The 15,268-nt window shown below is 45.6% G+C and overlaps 10 non-coding genes across 10 annotated transcripts; 8 read left to right on the top strand and 2 right to left on the bottom strand.

The window, feature by feature from the left end:
- The first annotated feature begins 750 nt into the window (after positions 1-750).
- On the top strand, positions 751-857 carry LOC146820024 (U6 spliceosomal RNA). The gene has a single exon (XR_014965340.1). It is a non-coding gene; the product is annotated as a U6 spliceosomal RNA (small nuclear RNA).
- A 1,879-nt stretch (positions 858-2,736) lies between these two features.
- On the top strand, positions 2,737-2,843 carry LOC146820025 (U6 spliceosomal RNA). Its single transcript, XR_014963983.1, has one exon. It is a non-coding gene; the product is annotated as a U6 spliceosomal RNA (small nuclear RNA).
- A 1,871-nt stretch (positions 2,844-4,714) lies between these two features.
- Positions 4,715-4,821, top strand: LOC146820026 (U6 spliceosomal RNA). The gene has a single exon (XR_014965341.1). It is a non-coding gene; the product is annotated as a U6 spliceosomal RNA (small nuclear RNA).
- A 1,879-nt stretch (positions 4,822-6,700) lies between these two features.
- Positions 6,701-6,807, top strand: LOC146820027 (U6 spliceosomal RNA). The gene has a single exon (XR_014963994.1). It is a non-coding gene; the product is annotated as a U6 spliceosomal RNA (small nuclear RNA).
- Positions 6,808-8,676: 1,869 nt separating this feature from the next.
- LOC146820028 (U6 spliceosomal RNA) lies at positions 8,677-8,783 on the top strand. The gene has a single exon (XR_014965342.1). It is a non-coding gene; the product is annotated as a U6 spliceosomal RNA (small nuclear RNA).
- Positions 8,784-9,792: 1,009 nt separating this feature from the next.
- TRNAR-ACG (transfer RNA arginine (anticodon ACG)) lies at positions 9,793-9,865 on the bottom strand. Its single transcript has one exon. It is a non-coding gene; the product is annotated as a tRNA-Arg (tRNA).
- A 778-nt stretch (positions 9,866-10,643) lies between these two features.
- LOC146820030 (U6 spliceosomal RNA) lies at positions 10,644-10,750 on the top strand. Its single transcript, XR_014964005.1, has one exon. It is a non-coding gene; the product is annotated as a U6 spliceosomal RNA (small nuclear RNA).
- A 1,009-nt stretch (positions 10,751-11,759) lies between these two features.
- On the bottom strand, positions 11,760-11,832 carry TRNAR-ACG (transfer RNA arginine (anticodon ACG)). Its single transcript has one exon. It is a non-coding gene; the product is annotated as a tRNA-Arg (tRNA).
- A 776-nt stretch (positions 11,833-12,608) lies between these two features.
- LOC146820032 (U6 spliceosomal RNA) lies at positions 12,609-12,715 on the top strand. The gene has a single exon (XR_014964016.1). It is a non-coding gene; the product is annotated as a U6 spliceosomal RNA (small nuclear RNA).
- A 1,861-nt stretch (positions 12,716-14,576) lies between these two features.
- Positions 14,577-14,683, top strand: LOC146820033 (U6 spliceosomal RNA). The gene has a single exon (XR_014964027.1). It is a non-coding gene; the product is annotated as a U6 spliceosomal RNA (small nuclear RNA).
- The last annotated feature ends 585 nt before the right edge of the window (positions 14,684-15,268 follow it).

Consider the following 15,268-nt stretch of genomic DNA (forward strand, 5'->3'; position numbering starts at 1 on the left):
TGTGTGTGTGTGTGTGTGTGTGTGTGTGTGTGTGTGTGTGTTTTAAAACACCATTCCATCAACCTTTTTAGCCATGTTTACTGCTCACAACCAGAAGACACAAGTAAACCCACCTGAGGGACCTCCTGAAATTCTGTTCTGTCAGGTGTTCCTAACTTATACAAAGGACTTTAGGAGGAGGAAGGACCTAAAAGTCAGGCGAAATGGTCCTAGATCCAAGGAAATGTTTTAGATCAGCCTCAGTTTCTTAAATAGTCTGCATTAACATCATCAGTTCCACGTCTGTGTGGAGCTGATCTTGAGGACTTCTTAATCAGCAGGCGGGTACAACAATAAAGTGTTTAATATTACAATACAGGCGAAAATTCAGACACCTTGTCATAGGCTCACCTTGTCCAGGGACCCAGGCATGCTGCCTTTCCACTCTCAGAGCCCTTCACCTAACCTACTGTGCAGCTGTTTCACCTCTAATATCACTGTTCCACAGGCAGCGTGATGTCACAATGTTCCTTGTCTGTAGCCTGAACCATGAGCCTTTGCAACCCTGGCATAATCTACATACTTCCAATTGGTGAAGTCTTGGACCACAAATGCAGTGAAGAATAATGGATTGTTACTCTTCATTCATTTTTGCCCATTGGCTCAGATTTGAATGCTTACAGGCCATCCGAGCATCTCTGCCAGGCCACCCTATGTCTAGAGACTGTAGATTTAGAGAGTTTATAAACATTGTAGGTTCATCACTGAAGTGTGCTCGCTTCGGCAGCACATATACTAAAATTGGAACGATACAGAGAAGATTAGCATGGCCCCTGCGCAAGGATGACACGCAAATTCGTGAAGCGTACCATATTTTTACCAGCTTTCAGGAGAGAAATGTTCTATGTTTTCAAGACTAATTGAAATAATAAAGCAGGTTCCAGTGCTTTCCTCCTAATATGTATTTTTCAATTTTTCTCTCCTCAACATTTTTAATGTATTTACCTCGCAGTAAAGAAGGTGCACTCTATGTGTCCAGCTGCATTTAGCAAGGAAGCCTGCAGGACTTCTGGGACTTTTCTTTCTCTTCTTCAGCCTCCCTGTCATTATTCTTCACAACCCCCAAATCTATACTGCTGCCAGCGATGCGTTGCTTTGTGGGAAGCAAGACAAAGAGAAGGGGAGGGCCTATGCAAATGATGGCCTCAGGGCTGTCTGGGAGTCCCTTTTCAGCAGTACTGTTAAAATCCGCCTTGCAACCAGATTGGTCGGGTAAGCTGAAAAACACCAGGCATGATTGGGCACCGGGTCCTCTAGGCCCTTGGAGGACATATTGGGCCTGCATCCCTCAGTTTCTGAGGTCCAAGAAATGTTCACCCTCCACCCTAATAGAGAGGTCTTGGCCGATCGTGGCCGATCGGGGCAGAAGGGAGCAGGGCAAGATGCTCATGATCCTGCTCTAATAATGAACTGCCTTCCTCTCTCCTTACCTGTGGTTATGCCTGGCTGCTTGGTTCCAGTTGTAGGCCTACATCCCACAGGCAATTTGCTTGTCTCTCTCACACATGTAAATGGGTCAGCACTCAAGTGCACACACCTGCCTGCACCCACAGATCCTCTCACACACACTTTTCTCAACAAGATTTTTTCCTAGTTTAGAGACTCAGAGACCCATGTTGAAATACAAAAGCAGCACACCACATGACGGCCTTCACATAGAATCCAGCAGCAAATGAGAAACTTTTAACTAGCCGTGGTCCTATTACTGCAGCCCTACCATGGAACGACTGCTGGATGAGTCGTGCTCGAGAATATTGAACCTACAACAAGTCTGAGGTAAATAAGAATTCCACAGGAATACCATAAACAGGGACCTATGACCCTTTCGAGCCAGATAGGAATCAAACCTACAATCGTCTGATCCGTAGTCAGACGCGTTATCCATTGCGCCACTGGCCCCATGTAGGTACACCCATACTTTTGTCCTTAAGAGGACCAGAAATTGTGTGTGTGTGTGTGTGTGTGTGTGTGTGTGTGTGTGTGTGTGTTTTAAAACACCATTCCATCAACCTTTTTAGCCATGTTTACTGCTCACAACCAGAAGACACAAGTAAACCCACCTGAGGGACCTCCTGAAATTCTGTTCTGTCAGGTGTTCCTAACTTATACAAAGGACTTTAGGAGGAGGAAGGACCTAAAAGTCAGGCGAAATGGTCCTAGATCCAAGGAAATGTTTTAGATCAGCCTCAGTTTCTTAAATAGTCTGCATTAACATCATCAGTTCCACGTCTGTGTGGAGCTGATCTTGAGGACTTCTTAATCAGCAGGCGGGTACAACAATAAAGTGTTTAATATTACAATACAGGCGAAAATTCAGACACCTTGTCATAGGCTCACCTTGTCCAGGGACCCAGGCATGCTGCCTTTCCACTCTCAGAGCCCTTCACCTAACCTACTGTGCAGCTGTTTCACCTCTAATATCACTGTTCCACAGGCAGCGTGATGTCACAATGTTCCTTGTCTGTAGCCTGAACCATGAGCCTTTGCAACCCTGGCATAATCTACATACTTCCAATTGGTGAAGTCTTGGACCACAAATGCAGTGAAGAATAATGGATTGTTACTCTTCATTCATTTTTGCCCATTGGCTCAGATTTGAATGCTTACAGGCCATCCGAGCATCTCTGCCAGGCCACCCTATGTCTAGAGACTGTAGATTTAGAGAGTTTATAAACATTGTAGGTTCATCAATGAAGTGTGCTCGCTTCGGCAGCACATATACTAAAATTGGAACGATACAGAGAAGATTAGCATGGCCCCTGCGCAAGGATGACACGCAAATTCGTGAAGCGTTCCATATTTTTACCAGCTTTCAGGAGAGAAATCTTCTATGTTTTCAAGACTAATTAAAATAATAAAGCAGGTTCCAGTGCTTTCCTCCTAATATGTATTTTTCAATTTTTCTCTCCTCAACATTTTTAATATATTTACCTCGCAGTAAAGAAGGTGCACTCTATGTGTCCAGCTGCATTTAGCAAGGAAGCCTGCAGGACTTCTGGGACTTTTCTTTCTCTTCTTCAGCCTCCCTGTCATTATTCTTCACAACCCCCAAATCTATACTGCTGCCAGCGATGCGTTGCTTTGTGGGAAGCAAGACAAAGAGAAGGGGAGGGCCTATGCAAATGATGGCCTCAGGGCTGTCTGGGAGTCCCTTTTCAGCAGTACTGTTAAAATCCGCCTTGCAACCAGATTGGTCGGGTAAGCTGAAAAACACCAGGCATGATTGGGCACCGGGTCCTCTAGGCCCTTGGAGGACATATTGGGCCTGCATCCCTCAGTTTCTGAGGTCCAAGAAATGTTCACCCTCCACCCTAATAGAGAGGTCTTGGCCGATCGTGGCCGATCGGGGCAGAAGGGAGCAGGGCAAGATGCTCATGATCCTGCTCTAATAATGAACTGCCTTCCTCTCTCCTTACCTGTGGTTATGCCTGGCTGCTTGGTTCCAGTTGTAGGCCTACATCCCACAGGCAATTTGCTTGTCTCTCTCACACATGTAAATGGGTCAGCACTCAAGTGCACACACCTGCCTGCACCCACAGATCCTCTCACACACACTTTTCTCAACAAGATTTTTTCCTAGTTTAGAGACTCAGAGACCCATGTTGAAATACAAAAGCAGCACACCACATGACGGCCTTCACATAGAATCCAGCAGCAAATGGGAAACTTTTAACTAGCCGTGGTCCTATTACTGCAGCCCTACCATGGAACGACTGCTGGATGAGTCGTGCTCGAGAATATTGAACCTACAACAAGTCTGAGGTAAATAAGAATTCCACAGGAATACCATAAACAGGGACCTATGACCCTTTCGAGCCAGATAGGAATCAAACCTACAATCGTCTGATCCGTAGTCAGACGCGTTATCCATTGCGCCACTGGCCCCATGTAGGTACACCCATACTTTTGTCCTTAAGAGGACCAGAAATTGTGTGTGTGTGTGTGTGTGTGTGTGTGTGTGTGTGTTTTAAAACACCATTCCATCAACCTTTTTAGCCATGTTTACTGCTCACAACCAGAAGACACAAGTAAACCCACCTGAGGGACCTCCTGAAATTCTGTTCTGTCAGGTGTTCCTAACTTATACAAAGGACTTTAGGAGGAGGAAGGACCTAAAAGTCAGGCGAAATGGTCCTAGATCCAAGGAAATGTTTTAGATCAGCCTCAGTTTCTTAAATAGTCTGCATTAACATCATCAGTTCCACGTCTGTGTGGAGCTGATCTTGAGGACTTCTTAATCAGCAGGCGGGTACAACAATAAAGTGTTTAATATTACAATACAGGCGAAAATTCAGACACCTTGTCATAGGCTCACCTTGTCCAGGGACCCAGGCATGCTGCCTTTCCACTCTCAGAGCCCTTCACCTAACCTACTGTGCAGCTGTTTCACCTCTAATATCACTGTTCCACAGGCAGCGTGATGTCACAATGTTCCTTGTCTGTAGCCTGAACCATGAGCCTTTGCAACCCTGGCATAATCTACATACTTCCAATTGGTGAAGTCTTGGACCACAAATGCAGTGAAGAATAATGGATTGTTACTCTTCATTCATTTTTGCCCATTGGCTCAGATTTGAATGCTTACAGGCCATCCGAGCATCTCTGCCAGGCCACCCTATGTCTAGAGACTGTAGATTTAGAGAGTTTATAAACATTGTAGGTTCATCACTGAAGTGTGCTCGCTTCGGCAGCACATATACTAAAATTGGAACGATACAGAGAAGATTAGCATGGCCCCTGCGCAAGGATGACACGCAAATTCGTGAAGCGTACCATATTTTTACCAGCTTTCAGGAGAGAAATGTTCTATGTTTTCAAGACTAATTGAAATAATAAAGCAGGTTCCAGTGCTTTCCTCCTAATGTGTATTTTTCAATTTTTCTCTCCTCAACATTTTTAATGTATTTACCTCGCAGTAAAGAAGGTGCACTCTATGTGTCCAGCTGCATTTAGCAAGGAAGCCTGCAGGACTTCTGGGACTTTTCTTTCTCTTCTTCAGCCTCCCTGTCATTATTCTTCACAACCCCCAAATCTATACTGCTGCCAGCGATGCGTTGCTTTGTGGGAAGCAAGACAAAGAGAAGGGGAGGGCCTATGCAAATGATGGCCTCAGGGCTGTCTGGGAGTCCCTTTTCAGCAGTACTGTTAAAATCCGCCTTGCAACCAGATTGGTCGGGTAAGCTGAAAAACACCAGGCATGATTGGGCACCGGGTCCTCTAGGCCCTTGGAGGACATATTGGGCCTGCATCCCTCAGTTTCTGAGGTCCAAGAAATGTTCACCCTCCACCCTAATAGAGAGGTCTTGGCCGATCGTGGCCGATCGGGGCAGAAGGGAGCAGGGCAAGATGCTCATGATCCTGCTCTAATAATGAACTGCCTTCCTCTCTCCTTACCTGTGGTTATGCCTGGCTGCTTGGTTCCAGTTGTAGGCCTACATCCCACAGGCAATTTGCTTGTCTCTCTCACACATGTAAATGGGTCAGCACTCAAGTGCACACACCTGCCTGCACCCACAGATCCTCTCACACACACTTTTCTCAACAAGATTTTTTCCTAGTTTAGAGACTCAGAGACCCATGTTGAAATACAAAAGCAGCACACCACATGACGGCCTTCACATAGAATCCAGCAGCAAATGAGAAACTTTTAACTAGCCGTGGTCCTATTACTGCAGCCCTACCATGGAACGACTGCTGGATGAGTCGTGCTCGAGAATATTGAACCTACAACAAGTCTGAGGTAAATAAGAATTCCACAGGAATACCATAAACAGGGACCTATGACCCTTTCGAGCCAGATAGGAATCAAACCTACAATCGTCTGATCCGTAGTCAGACGCGTTATCCATTGCGCCACTGGCCCCATGTAGGTACACCCATACTTTTGTCCTTAAGAGGACCAGAAATTGTGTGTGTGTGTGTGTGTGTGTGTGTGTGTGTGTGTGTGTGTGTTTTAAAACACCATTCCATCAACCTTTTTAGCCATGTTTACTGCTCACAACCAGAAGACACAAGTAAACCCACCTGAGGGACCTCCTGAAATTCTGTTCTGTCAGGTGTTCCTAACTTATACAAAGGACTTTAGGAGGAGGAAGGACCTAAAAGTCAGGCGAAATGGTCCTAGATCCAAGGAAATGTTTTAGATCAGCCTCAGTTTCTTAAATAGTCTGCATTAACATCATCAGTTCCACGTCTGTGTGGAGCTGATCTTGAGGACTTCTTAATCAGCAGGCGGGTACAACAATAAAGTGTTTAATATTACAATACAGGCGAAAATTCAGACACCTTGTCATAGGCTCACCTTGTCCAGGGACCCAGGCATGCTGCCTTTCCACTCTCAGAGCCCTTCACCTAACCTACTGTGCAGCTGTTTCACCTCTAATATCACTGTTCCACAGGCAGCGTGATGTCACAATGTTCCTTGTCTGTAGCCTGAACCATGAGCCTTTGCAACCCTGGCATAATCTACATACTTCCAATTGGTGAAGTCTTGGACCACAAATGCAGTGAAGAATAATGGATTGTTACTCTTCATTCATTTTTGCCCATTGGCTCAGATTTGAATGCTTACAGGCCATCCGAGCATCTCTGCCAGGCCACCCTATGTCTAGAGACTGTAGATTTAGAGAGTTTATAAACATTGTAGGTTCATCAATGAAGTGTGCTCGCTTCGGCAGCACATATACTAAAATTGGAACGATACAGAGAAGATTAGCATGGCCCCTGCGCAAGGATGACACGCAAATTCGTGAAGCGTTCCATATTTTTACCAGCTTTCAGGAGAGAAATCTTCTATGTTTTCAAGACTAATTAAAATAATAAAGCAGGTTCCAGTGCTTTCCTCCTAATATGTATTTTTCAATTTTTCTCTCCTCAACATTTTTAATATATTTACCTCGCAGTAAAGAAGGTGCACTCTATGTGTCCAGCTGCATTTAGCAAGGAAGCCTGCAGGACTTCTGGGACTTTTCTTTCTCTTCTTCAGCCTCCCTGTCATTATTCTTCACAACCCCCAAATCTATACTGCTGCCAGCGATGCGTTGCTTTGTGGGAAGCAAGACAAAGAGAAGGGGAGGGCCTATGCAAATGATGGCCTCAGGGCTGTCTGGGAGTCCCTTTTCAGCAGTACTGTTAAAATCCGCCTTGCAACCAGATTGGTCGGGTAAGCTGAAAAACACCAGGCATGATTGGGCACCGGGTCCTCTAGGCCCTTGGAGGACATATTGGGCCTGCATCCCTCAGTTTCTGAGGTCCAAGAAATGTTCACCCTCCACCCTAATAGAGAGGTCTTGGCCGATCGTGGCCGATCGGGGCAGAAGGGAGCAGGGCAAGATGCTCATGATCCTGCTCTAATAATGAACTGCCTTCCTCTCTCCTTACCTGTGGTTATGCCTGGCTGCTTGGTTCCAGTTGTAGGCCTACATCCCACAGGCAATTTGCTTGTCTCTCTCACACATGTAAATGGGTCAGCACTCAAGTGCACACACCTGCCTGCACCCACAGATCCTCTCACACACACTTTTCTCAACAAGATTTTTTCCTAGTTTAGAGACTCAGAGACCCATGTTGAAATACAAAAGCAGCACACCACATGACGGCCTTCACATAGAATCCAGCAGCAAATGGGAAACTTTTAACTAGCCGTGGTCCTATTACTGCAGCCCTACCATGGAACGACTGCTGGATGAGTCGTGCTCGAGAATATTGAACCTACAACAAGTCTGAGGTAAATAAGAATTCCACAGGAATACCATAAACAGGGACCTATGACCCTTTCGAGCCAGATAGGAATCAAACCTACAATCGTCTGATCCGTAGTCAGACGCGTTATCCATTGCGCCACTGGCCCCATGTAGGTACACCCATACTTTTGTCCTTAAGAGGACCAGAAATTGTGTGTGTGTGTGTGTGTGTGTGTGTGTGTGTGTTTTAAAACACCATTCCATCAACCTTTTTAGCCATGTTTACTGCTCACAACCAGAAGACACAAGTAAACCCACCTGAGGGACCTCCTGAAATTCTGTTCTGTCAGGTGTTCCTAACTTATACAAAGGACTTTAGGAGGAGGAAGGACCTAAAAGTCAGGCGAAATGGTCCTAGATCCAAGGAAATGTTTTAGATCAGCCTCAGTTTCTTAAATAGTCTGCATTAACATCATCAGTTCCACGTCTGTGTGGAGCTGATCTTGAGGACTTCTTAATCAGCAGGCGGGTACAACAATAAAGTGTTTAATATTACAATACAGGCGAAAATTCAGACACCTTGTCATAGGCTCACCTTGTCCAGGGACCCAGGCATGCTGCCTTTCCACTCTCAGAGCCCTTCACCTAACCTACTGTGCAGCTGTTTCACCTCTAATATCACTGTTCCACAGGCAGCGTGATGTCACAATGTTCCTTGTCTGTAGCCTGAACCATGAGCCTTTGCAACCCTGGCATAATCTACATACTTCCAATTGGTGAAGTCTTGGACCACAAATGCAGTGAAGAATAATGGATTGTTACTCTTCATTCATTTTTGCCCATTGGCTCAGATTTGAATGCTTACAGGCCATCCGAGCATCTCTGCCAGGCCACCCTATGTCTAGAGACTGTAGATTTAGAGAGTTTATAAACATTGTAGGTTCATCACTGAAGTGTGCTCGCTTCGGCAGCACATATACTAAAATTGGAACGATACAGAGAAGATTAGCATGGCCCCTGCGCAAGGATGACACGCAAATTCGTGAAGCGTACCATATTTTTACCAGCTTTCAGGAGAGAAATGTTCTATGTTTTCAAGACTAATTGAAATAATAAAGCAGGTTCCAGTGCTTTCCTCCTAATATGTATTTTTCAATTTTTCTCTCCTCAACATTTTTAATGTATTTACCTCGCAGTAAAGAAGGTGCACTCTATGTGTCCAGCTGCATTTAGCAAGGAAGCCTGCAGGACTTCTGGGACTTTTCTTTCTCTTCTTCAGCCTCCCTGTCATTATTCTTCACAACCCCCAAATCTATACTGCTGCCAGCGATGCGTTGCTTTGTGGGAAGCAAGACAAAGAGAAGGGGAGGGCCTATGCAAATGATGGCCTCAGGGCTGTCTGGGAGTCCCTTTTCAGCAGTACTGTTAAAATCCGCCTTGCAACCAGATTGGTCTGGTAAGCTGAAAAATACCAGGCATGATTGGGCACCGGGTCCTCTAGGCCCTTGGAGGACATATTGGGCCTGCATCCCTCAGTTTCTGAGGTCCAAGAAATGTTCACCCTCCACCCTAATAGAGAGGTCTTGGCCGATCGTGGCCGAACGGGGCAGAAGGGAGCAGGGCAAGATGCTCATGATCCTGCTCTAATAATGAACTGCCTTCCTCTCTCCTTACCTGTGGTTATGCCTGGCTGCTTGGTTCCAGTTGTAGGCCTACATCCCACAGGCAATTTGCTTGTCTCTCTCACACATGTAAATGGGTCAGCACTCAAGTGCACACACCTGCCTGCACCCACAGATCCTCTCACACACACTTTTCTCAACAAGATTTTTTCCTAGTTTAGAGACTCAGAGACCCATGTTGAAATACAAAAGCAGCACACCACATGACGGCCTTCACATAGAATCCAGCAGCAAATGGGAAACTTTTAACCAGCCGTGGTCCTATTACTGCAGCCCTACCATGGAACGACTGCTGGATGAGTCGTGCTCAAGAATATTGAACCTACAACAAGTCTGAGGTAAATAAGAATTCCACAGGAATACCATAAAACAGGGACCTATGACCCTTTCGAGCCAGATAGGAGTCGAACCTACAATCTTCTGATCCGTAGTCAGACACGTTATCCATTGCGCCACTGGCCCCATGTAGGTACACCCATACTTTTGTCCTTAAGAGGATCAGAAATTGTGTGTGTGTGTGTGTGTGTGTGTTTTAAAACACCATTCCATCAACCTTTTTAGCCATGTTTACTGCTCACAACCAGAAGACACAAGTAAACCCACCTGAGGGACCTCCTGAAATTCTGTTCTGTCAGGTGTTCCTAACTTATACAAAGGACTTTAGGAGGAGGAAGGACCTAAAAGTCAGGCGAAATGGTCCTAGATCCAAGGAAATGTTTTAGATCAGCCTCAGTTTCTTAAATAGTCTGCATTAACATCATCAGTTCCACGTCTGTGTGGAGCTGATCTTGAGGACTTCTTAATCAGCAGGCGGGTACAACAATAAAGTGTTTAATATTACAATACAGGTGAAAATTCAGACACCTTGTCATAGGCTCACCTTGTCCAGGGACCCAGGCATGCTGCCTTTCCACTCTCAGAGCCCTTCACCTAACCTACTGTGCAGCTGTTTCACCTCTAATATCACTGTTCCACAGGCAGCGTGATGTCACAATGTTCCTTGTCTGTAGCCTGAACCATGAGCCTTTGCAACCCTGGCATAATCTACATACTTCCAATTGTTGAAGTCTTGGACCACAAATGCAGTGAAGAATAATGGATTGTTACTCTTCATTCATTTTTGCCCATTGGCTCAGATTTGAATGCTTACAGGCCATCCGAGCATCTCTGCCAGGCCACCCTATGTCTAGAGACTGTAGATTTAGAGAGTTTATAAACATTGTAGGTTCATCAATGAAGTGTGCTCGCTTCGGCAGCACATATACTAAAATTGGAACGATACAGAGAAGATTAGCATGGCCCCTGCGCAAGGATGACACGCAAATTCGTGAAGCGTTCCATATTTTTACCAGCTTTCAGGAGAGAAATGTTCTATGTTTTCAAGACTAATTGAAATAATAAAGCAGGTTCCAGTGCTTTCCTCCTAATATGTATTTTTCAATTTTTCTCTCCTCAACATTTTTAATGTATTTACCTCGCAGTAAAGAAGGTGCACTCTATGTGTCCAGCTGCATTTAGCAAGGAAGCCTGCAGGACTTCTGGGACTTTTCTTTCTCTTCTTCAGCCTCCCTGTCATTATTCTTCACAACCCCCAAATCTATACTGCTGCCAGCGATGCGTTGCTTTGTGGGAAGCAAGACAAAGAGAAGGGGAGGGCCTATGCAAATGATGGCCTCAGGGCTGTCTGGGAGTCCCTTTTCAGCAGTACTGTTAAAATCCGCCTTGCAACCAGATTGGTCGGGTAAGCTGAAAAACACCAGGCATGATTGGGCACCGGGTCCTCTAGGCCCTTGGAGGACATATTGGGCCTGCATCCCTCAGTTTCTGAGGTCCAAGAAATGTTCACCCTCCACCCTAATATAGAGGTATTGGCCGATCGTGGCCGATCGGGGCAGAAGGGAGCAGGGCAAGATGCTCATGATCCTGCTCTAATAATGAACTGCCTTCCTCTCTCCTTACCTGTGGTTATGCCTGGCTGCTTGGTTCCAGTTGTAGGCCTACATCCCACAGGCAATTTGCTTGTCTCTCTCACACATGTAAATGGGTCAGCACTCAAGTGCACACACCTGCCTGCACCCACAGATCCTCTCACACACACTTTTCTCAACAAGATTTTTTCCTAGTTTAGAGACTCAGAGACCCATGTTGAAATACAAAAGCAGCACACCACATGACGGCCTTCACATAGAATCCAGCAGCAAATGGGAAACTTTTAACCAGCCGTGGTCCTATTACTGCAGCCCTACCATGGAACGACTGCTGGATGAGTCGTGCTCAAGAATATTGAACCTACAACAAGTCTGAGGTAAATAAGAATTCCACAGGAATACCATAAAACAGGGACCTATGACCCTTTCGAGCCAGATAGGAGTCGAACCTACAATCTTCTGATCCGTAGTCAGACGCGTTATCCATTGCGCCACTGGCCCCATGTAGGTACACCCATACTTTTGTCCTTAAGAGGACCAGAAATTGTGTGTGTGTGTGTGTGTGTGTTTTAAAACACCATTCCATCAACCTTTTTAGCCATGTTTACTGCTCACAACCAGAAGACACAAGTAAACCCACCTGAGGGACCTCCTGAAATTCTGTTCTGTCAGGTGTTCCTAACTTATACAAAGGACTTTAGGAGGAGGAAGGACCTAAAAGTCAGGCGAAATGGTCCTAGATCCAAGGAAATGTTTTAGATCAGCCTCAGTTTCTTAAATAGTCTGCATTAACATCATCAGTTCCACGTCTGTGTGGAGCTGATCTTGAGGACTTCTTAATCAGCAGGCGGGTACAACAATAAAGTGTTTAATATTACAATACAGGCGAAAATTCAGACACCTTGTCATAGGCTCACCTTGTCCAGGGACCCAGGCATGCTGCCTTTCCACTCTCAGAGCCCTTCACCTAACCTACTGTGCAGCTGTTTCACCTCTAATATCACTGTTCCACAGGCAGCGTGATGTCACAATGTTCCTTGTCTGTAGCCTGAACCATGAGCCTTTGCAACCCTGGCATAATCTACATACTTCCAATTGGTGAAGTCTTGGACCACAAATGCAGTGAAGAATAATGGATTGTTACTCTTCATTCATTTTTGCCCATTGGCTCAGATTTGAATGCTTACAGGCCATCCGAGCATCTCTGCCAGGCCACCCTATGTCTAGAGACTGTAGATTTAGAGAGTTTATAAACATTGTAGGTTCATCAATGAAGTGTGCTCGCTTCGGCAGCACATATACTAAAATTGGAACGATACAGAGAAGATTAGCATGGCCCCTGCGCAAGGATGACACGCAAATTCGTGAAGCGTTCCATATTTTTACCAGCTTTCAGGAGAGAAATGTTCTATGTTTTCAAGACTAATTGAAATAATAAAGCAGGTTCCAGTGCTTTCCTCCTAATATGTATTTTTCAATTTTTCTCTCCTCAACATTTTTAATGTATTTACCTCGCAGTAAAGAAGGTGCACTCTATGTGTCCAGCTGCATTTAGCAAGGAAGCCTGCAGGACTTCTGGGACTTTTCTTTCTCTTCTTCAGCCTCCCTGTCATTATTCTTCACAACCCCCAAATCTATACTGCTGCCAGCGATGCGTTGCTTTGTGGGAAGCAAGACAAAGAGAAGGGGAGGGCCTATGCAAATGATGGCCTCAGGGCTGTCTGGGAGTCCCTTTTCAGCAGTACTGTTAAAATCCGCCTTGCAACCAGATTGGTCGGGTAAGCCGAAAAACACCAGGCATGATTGGGCACCGGGTCCTCTAGGCCCTTGGAGGACATATTGGGCCTGCATCCCTCAGTTTCTGAGGTCCAAGAAATGTTCACCCTCCACCCTAATAGAGAGGTCTTGGCCGATCGTGGCCGATCGGGGCAGAAGGGAGCAGGGCAAGATGCTCATGATCCTGCTCTAATAATGAACTGCCTTCCTCTCTCCTTACCTGTGGTTATGCCTGGCTGCTTGGTTCCAGTTGTAGGCCTACATCCCACAGGCAATTTGCTTGTCTCTCTCACACATGTAAATGGGTCAGCACTCAAGTGCACACACCTGCCTGCACCCACAGATCCTCTCACACACACTTTTCTCAACAAGATTTTTTCCTAGTTTAGAGACTCAGAGACCCATGTTGAAATACAAAAGCAGCACACCACATGACGGCCTTCACATAGAATCCAGCAGCAAATGAGAAACTTTTAACTAGCCGTGGTCCTATTACTGCAGCCCTACCATGGAACGACTGCTGGATGAGTCGTGCTCGAGAATATTGAACCTACAACAAGTCTGAGGTAAATAAGAATTCCACAGGAATACCATAAACAGGGACCTATGACCCTTTCGAGCCAGATAGGAATCAAACCTACAATCGTCTGATCCGTAGTCAGACGCGTTATCCATTGCGCCACTGGCCCCATGTAGGTACACCCATACTTTTGTCCTTAAGAGGACCAGAAATTGTGTGTGTGTGTGTGTGTGTGTGTGTTTTAAAACACCATTCCATCAACCTTTTTAGCCATGTTTACTGCTCACAACCAGAAGACACAAGTAAACCCACCTGAGGGACCTCCTGAAATTCTGTTCTGTCAGGTGTTCCTAACTTATACAAAGGACTTTAGGAGGAGGAAGGACCTAAAAGTCAGGCGAAATGGTCCTAGATCCAAGGAAATGTTTTAGATCAGCCTCAGTTTCTTAAATAGTCTGCATTAACATCATCAGTTCCACGTCTGTGTGGAGCTGATCTTGAGGACTTCTTAATCAGCAGGCGGGTACAACAATAAAGTGTTTAATATTACAATACAGGCGAAAATTCAGACACCTTGTCATAGGCTCACCTTGTCCAGGGACCCAGGCATGCTGCCTTTCCACTCTCAGAGCCCTTCACCTAACCTACTGTGCAGCTGTTTCACCTCTAATATCACTGTTCCACAGGCAGCGTGATGTCACAATGTTCCTTGTCTGTAGCCTGAACCATGAGCCTTTGCAACCCTGGCATAATCTACATACTTCCAATTGTTGAAGTCTTGGACCACAAATGCAGTGAAGAATAATGGATTGTTACTCTTCATTCATTTTTGCCCATTGGCTCAGATTTGAATGCTTACAGGCCATCCGAGCATCTCTGCCAGGCCACCCTATGTCTAGAGACTGTAGATTTAGAGAGTTTATAAACATTGTAGGTTCATCAATGAAGTGTGCTCGCTTCGGCAGCACATATACTAAAATTGGAACGATACAGAGAAGATTAGCATGGCCCCTGCGCAAGGATGACACGCAAATTCGTGAAGCGTTCCATATTTTTACCAGCTTTCAGGAGAGAAATGTTCTATGTTTTCAAGACTAATTGAAATAATAAAGCAGGTTCCAGTGCTTTCCTCCTAATATGTATTTTTCAATTTTTCTCTCCTCAACATTTTTAATGTATTTACCTCGCAGTAAAGAAGGTGCACTCTATGTGTCCAGCTGCATTTAGCAAGGAAGCCTGCAGGACTTCTGGGACTTTTCTTTCTCTTCTTCAGCCTCCCTGTCATTATTCTTCACAACCCCCAAATCTATACTGCTGCCAGCGATGCGTTGCTTTGTGGGAAGCAAGACAAAGAGAAGGGGAGGGCCTATGCAAATGATGGCCTCAGGGCTGTCTGGGAGTCCCTTTTCAGCAGTACTGTTAAAATCCGCCTTGCAACCAGATTGGTCGGGTAAGCTGAAAAACACCAGGCATGATTGGGCACCGGGTCCTCTAGGCCCTTGGAGGACATATTGGGCCTGCATCCCTCAGTTTCTGAGGTCCAAGAAATGTTCACCCTCCACCCTAATATAGAGGTATTGGCCGATCGTGGCCGATCGGGGCAGAAGGGAGCAGGGCAAGATGCTCATGATCCTGCTCTAA

Source organism: Triturus cristatus, chromosome 6 (genome assembly GCF_964204655.1).
Source record: "Triturus cristatus chromosome 6, aTriCri1.1, whole genome shotgun sequence".
NCBI lineage: Eukaryota > Metazoa > Chordata > Amphibia > Caudata > Salamandridae > Triturus > Triturus cristatus.